Source organism: Rhinopithecus bieti, unplaced genomic scaffold (assembly GCF_001698545.2).
Source record: "Rhinopithecus bieti isolate Rb0 unplaced genomic scaffold, ASM169854v2 scaffold_24390, whole genome shotgun sequence".
Taxonomy (NCBI): Eukaryota; Metazoa; Chordata; class Mammalia; order Primates; family Cercopithecidae; genus Rhinopithecus; species Rhinopithecus bieti.
The window spans coordinates 422453-428871 of record NW_016811706.1 but is presented as its reverse complement, the minus strand read 5'-3'; the positions used below and the strand labels follow the sequence as shown (position 1 = coordinate 428871).

Sequence of the window (6419 nt, the reverse complement as noted above, 5' to 3'; positions counted from 1 at the left end):
AAAAAAAAAAAAAAAAAAAGGGCCAGGCCCAGTGGCTCACGCCTGTAATACCACCACTTTGGGTGGCTGAGGCAGTCGGATCACGAGGTCAGGAGATCAAGACCATCCTGGCTAACACGGTGAAACCTTGCCTCTACTAAAAATGCAAAAAATTAGCTGGGCATGGTGGCACGTACCTATAGTCCCAGCTACACAGGAGGCTGAGGCAGGAGAATAGCTTGAACCCAGGAGGTGGAGGTTGCAGTGAGCCGAGATTGCGCCACTACACTCCAGCCTGGGCAACAGAGTGAGACTCCGTCTCAAAAAAAAAAAAAAAAATGTTCTCATTTCAAAGAATCGCTAAGAAGAATTTAAAAAACATCCCATGGAATGGGAGAAAAATATTTGCAAGCTATATATCTGATAAGTATCCAGAATATATAAAGAACTCTTAATGTCTCAACAATAAAAAGACAACCCAAGTAAAAAATAATGGGCAAAAGTCTTGAATAGACATTTCTCCAAAGAAAATATACAATGGCCAAGAAGATACTCAACATCAGCCGGGCACGGTGGCTCACGCCTGTAATCCCAGCACTTTGGGAGGCCAAGACGGGTGGATCACGAGGTCAGGAGATCGAGACCATCCTGGCTAACACAGTGAAACCCCGTCTGTACTAAAAATACAAAAAAAATCAGCCAGGCATAGTGGCGTGTGCCTGTAGTCCCAGCTACTCGGGAGGCTGAGCCAGGAGAATGGCGTGAACCCGGGAGGCGAGCTTGCAGTGAGCCCAGATCGCGCCACCCGCACTCCAGCCTGGGCGACTGAGCAAGACTCTGTGTTGGCAAGGATGTAGAGAAATTAGTGACCACAGAAACTGCTGATGAGAACATAAAATGGTACAGCAACTTTGGAAAACAGGTTGGCAATTCCTCAAAAAGTTAAATCTAAAGTTATCACATGGCCAGGCATGGTGGCTCATGCCTGTAACCCCAGCACTTTGGGAGGCGAGGCAGGCAGATCACCTGAGTTTGGGAGTTCGAGACCAGCCTGGCCAACATGGCAAAACCCTGTCTCTACTAAAAATACAAAAAATTAGCTGGGCCTGGTGGCAGGCGCCTGTAATCCCGGCTACTTGGGAGGCTGAGGCAGGAGAATTGCTTGAACCCGGGAGGCAGAAGTTGCAGTGAGCCGAGATCGCACCATTGCACTTCAGCCTTGGCGACAGTGAGACTCTGTCTCAAAAATAAAATAAAATAAAGTTACCATATGATCCAGCAACTCTACTCCTAGGTATATATCCAAAATAAATGAAAGCCTATGTCCACACAAAAATTTGTACATGAATGCTCATAGCAGCATTATTCATAAAAGCCAAAAAGTGGAAATAACCCAAATATCCATCATTGGACATTTAAAGTGAATGTACAAACTAAATGTAGTATAGTCATACAATGGAATATGACTCAGCCATAAAAAGGAATGAAATACTGATACATGCTACAACATAGATGAACTTTAAAATATTATGCTAAGTTAAAGAAGTCAGATACCAAAAGCTACATATTGTATGATTCTATGAAATTTCCAGGATAGGCAAATCTAGAGACAGAAAGGAAATTAGTAATTGTTGGGGTTGTGGAGAAAGAGAGAAGGAAATTAATCCTGCTAATGAATGGAGGGATTTTTTTGGAGCGTAATAAAAACGTTTTGGGGGCTGGGCATGGTGGCTCATACCTGTAATCCCAGAATTTTGGGACATCAAGGCTAGAGGATTGATTGAGCCCAGGAGTTCAAGACCAGCATAGGCAACATAGTGAGACCCTGTCTCTACAAAATTAAAAAAAAATTTTTTTAATTAGCCAGGTATGGTGGTGCACACCTGTAGTCCCAGCTACTTGGGAGGCTGAGGTGGGAGGATTGCTTGAGCCCAGGAGGTCAAGCCTGCAATAAGCCATTATTGTACCACTGTACTCTAACCTGGGCAACAGAGTGACTTCCTGTCTCAAATATTTTAACGTTAAAAATATTTTTAAAATGAAAATAAGGTTCTGGAATTAGTGGTGATTGCACAATCTTGGGAATATTCTAAAAATTACTAAAACGTACACTTTAAAAGGGTGAATTTCACATTGGGAGGCTGAAACAGGAGGATCACTTGAGTCCAAGAGTTGGAGACTAGCCTGGGCAACGTGGTGAGATCCCATCTCTACAGAAAAAAAAAAAAAATTGTTTTGTTTTGTTTTTGAGATGGAGTCTTGCTCTGTCACCAGGCTGGAGTGCAGTGGCACCATCTCGGCTCATTGCAACCTCTGACTCCCTGGTTCAAACGATCCTCCTGCCTCAGCCTCCCAAGTACTTGGGATTACAGGCACACTCCACCACACTCAGCTAATTTTTGTATTTTTAGTAGCGATGGGGTTTTGCCATGTTGGCCAGGATGGTCTCGATCTCCTGACCTCGTGATCCCTTAGTCTCAGCCTCCCAAAGTGCTGGGATTACAAGTGTGAGCCACTGAGTCTGGCCAAAAAAAAAATGTTTTAAATTGCAAGACATGGTGGTACACACCTGTGGTTCCTGCTACTCGGGAGGCTGTGGCAGGAGGATTGCTAGAGCCCAGGAGTTCAAAGCTGCAGTGAGCCATGTTTGCACCACTGCACTCCAGCCTGGATGACAGAGTGAGACCCTACCTCAATTAAAAAAATAATTGGGCTGGTAATTTATAATAATTAAAAAATAAATGGTAATTTTTTTTTTTTTTTTTTTCTGAGACAGACTCTCACTCTGTCACCCAGGCTGAGGGTAGAGTGGCACAATCTTGGCTCATTGCAATCTCCACCTACTGGGTTCAAGTGATTCTTGTGCCTCAGCCATCTGAGTAACAGGGATTACAAGTGTGTGCCACCATGCCCAGCTAATTGTTGTATTTTTAGTAGAGATAGGGTTTTACTACATTTCCCAGGCTGGTCTCAAACTGCTGGCCTCAAGTGATCCACTCACCTTGGCCTCCCAAAGTGCTGGGATTACAGGTGTGAGCCAATATACCTGGCCTAAATGGTAAATTTTATGATACGTGAATTATGTCTCAATTTTTAAATTTATTACAAATACATTTTAAATATTTTAAATGTATTAAAAAATTATAAGTGTAAACAAAAGCTTATGAGGCTATGTGAAGTATAATGACATACAGCAAAATGATATATCAATGAAGACTTAGAATAATGGTTAGAAAAGAGGTATCAGTTTATTGTCCATATCAGAGCATGTGATGATTCTTCATAGTGTGCAGGTACCACCTTTTCTTGTTCAGGTCCAAAAATCATGTTCTTCATGTTCTTTATTGTCAAATGTGCCATTCCTGGCTAATTTCATATCTCCCACCAAGAGAAAAAGGTAGTAACTCTGTTATTATAATTCCATAGGTCCTTGGAACCTGTTTGTATTGAAACAATATAGACATTTTGTTTCTGGAGTACCTTAATACTCTTGGTTACAACATTACTCATGAAACATTATTCATGATGTTGTCCATGACTCTCTCAAAAATTATTACTGTATTTTCTTTTAAAATTTTTATTTTATTTCATGTTATTTTATTACTGTGTTTTCTTGATTATGATCGCAAATGCAAGTCTTATCCAGAGAATGCCCAAAAATGTGAACAATAATTTGTTTTATGGTCATGTTAAATTTTCACTCAGAATTTTATGTAATAAACATAGAGCATCACTTCTTCTAACCCTATCTTCTTTTGCACACTTTAAACCATAATTACAACATTCCTAGACTATCAGTTCTTTGAATGTTGACCACATCCCTATCTTTTGGACACACAGGGAAGATGTGTGAAGGGCCCACAGGTGCAGCAAGAGGAGTGATCCCATTCCTGCATGCCTCATTTGGCATGACTTAAGACAAACATGGAGGGAGCATTGCATCACCACATCAGTCAGAAGCAAAAGAGGACATCAGTTGGAAAGGGCCCTTTGGCACTGTGTAGCAACAATACCAAAATCATTCATCTTGGAGGAGAAAGGTTGTACTACCCCGGGAGGACTGCCTGACACCTGTCATGGAATCTTCTGTGGGGGTGGGTAACTACCCTGGGTGCGAGTGATGGGGCAGAAGGGAGATGGCATGCAGTCATACACGGAATAAAAGATGTCTGCTACCACCCTGTAGTCCTCAGGTGCTGTGGACCACCAGCAGTTCCACAGTCAGAACACTGACAAGGGAGGGCCAGCACAAGGTCCCCAACACATGGCTCATGACCGAGGGTTGGTAGAGGACTATTGATAGCCCAGAGACCTGAATTCATCTTGAGTTTGACCCCAAATAAGCATGTCAACACTATTCTGGAGACCCAATTTCACACTATTTTATGAAAGAACTGTGCTGGCCAGCAAGAGTGACTGACTGACTTACCTGCAAGGTTCTCTCAAATTCTTGTTTTCTTTTTTGTAGAGATGGCATCTCGCTTTGTTGCCCAGGCTGGTCTTGAACTCCTGGCTTCGAGGGATCCTCCCACCTCGGCCTCCCAAAGTGCTAGGATTACAGGCATGAGCCACCATGCCTTGCCTCAAAGATAACATAATAAATGATTATTGTTTTAAGCCACTGAGTTTTGTAGTGCTCTGTTACAAAACAGTAAATAATACATATGACTAAAAACCTAGGTGTCATCCTTGACTCCTCTTTCTCTTACATCCCACATCCAATCTGCCAGCAAATTATATTGGTTTTACCTTCAATATATATCCAGAATCTACTTCCCACCACCTCCACCACTACCACTTTGGTGTGAACCTTCTAACTGTACTGCTTCTACCCTTGAATCTCCACAATTTTCAAACAGCAGCCAGTGTTACTGTAAGAAGGTAAGTCATATAATGTTAGTCCTCTGCTAAAAACCCTGCAGTGGTTACCTATTTTCCTTAGAACAAAAAAGCCAAGGTCTAAGTCTTTCAAGCCCCTACATGATCTGCTCCCACTACACTACTTCTCTGACTGCATCTCCTGTCCTTCTGCCCTAATTTATACCACTGCAGTGGCACTAGCCTTCCTACTGTTCTTCACCTGTGCCAGGCATGTTTCTACTTAAGGCTTTTGCCCTTACTGTTGCTCTGTCTGAAATACTCTTTCCTGGGATCCTGCGTTGCACAATCCCTCCCTCATCTCCTCCAAGTTATTGCTCAAGTCTTACTTCCCAATGAAGCCTACCACCTCTATAATTTCTACATGTTCATCTCTTTGAACCTTTTTTTTTTTTTTTTTGAGACAGTCTCACTTTCTCACCCAGGCTGGCGAGATCTTGGCTCACTGCAACCTCCACCTCCTGGAATCAAGTGATGCTCATGCCTCAGCCTCTGGAGTAGCTGGGATTACAGGCTTGTGCCGCCACACCTGGCTAATTTTTGTATTTTTAGTAGAGATGGGGTTTCACCATGTTGCCCAGGCTGGACTTGAACTCCTGACCTCAGGTGATCCGCCCGCCTCAGCCTCCATCTCTTTGAACTTTGATACCAATTATCCTACTCTATTTTACAGCACTTATACTCTAACAATACTACACAATTTAATTATTATGCTTATTATTTAGTTTTTCTCCCTCTGCTAGAATTTAAGCTCTATGAGGGCAGTGACTTTTGTATTTTGTTCACTGATATACCCACATATGCATAAAGCAGGCACGTCGTAGGTGCTCAATAAATGAATAACCTATGTTACTAAAAACTGTGCAGGCAGAACTCTTAGCAAGTTCTTGTTCTAGGCACATAATTTAAGCCTGACAAAAGGTCAATTGAACCGTAAGTATGGCATGAAAACAGAGCTGCATCACCTGAAAGGGCCACACTGGTACAAACATAAAAATCTTGGGGACAGGTGTGGTGGCTCACGTCTGTAATCCCAACACTTTGGGAGGCCATGGCAGGTGGATCACCTGAGGTCAGGAGTTCAAGTCCAGCCTGGCCAACATGGTAAAACCCTGTCTTTATTAAAAATTTAAAAAATTAGCTGGGTGTGGTGGCATGCACCTGTAATCCCAGGTACTTGGGAGGCTGAGGCAGGAGAATCGCTTGAACCTGGGAGGCGGAGGTTGCAGTGATTGCGCCATTACACTCCAGCCTGGGCGACAGACTCTGTCTCAAAAGAAAAAAAAAAGTGGATATATGATCAGGCCAGGCACGGGGGCTCATGCCTGTAATCCCAGCACTTTGGGAGGCCAAGGTGGGTGGATCGCTTTAGCCCAGGAGTTCAAGACCAGCCTGGGCTACCTAGTGAAACCCTGTCTCTACCAAAAAAAAAAAAAAAAAAAAAAAAAAAAAAAAAAAAAAACCAGGCGTGGTGGCGTGCGTCTGTAGTCCCAGCTACTTAGGAGGCTATAGTGGGACAATCACTTGAACCCAGGAGGTGGAGGTTGCAGCAAACCAAGATT

The 6419-nt window shown here is 42.9% G+C and overlaps 1 long non-coding RNA gene across 4 annotated transcripts in view; it reads left to right on the top strand.

Moving 5' to 3' along the window:
- The window catches only part of LOC108543915 (uncharacterized), a 21407-nt gene extending 16918 nt beyond the window's left edge, over positions 1 to 4489 (top strand). For 2 of the 4 annotated variants that reach the window (XR_001889706.1, XR_001889703.1), the window contains exon 4: positions 3820 to 4391. This is a non-coding gene — a long non-coding RNA (uncharacterized LOC108543915). Of the gene's footprint in view, positions 1 to 3819; positions 4392 to 4447 lie in introns of those variants that run through there. The other 2 variants (XR_001889704.1, XR_001889705.1) reach the window with 2 other exon arrangements.
- The last annotated feature ends 1930 nt before the right edge of the window (positions 4490 to 6419 follow it).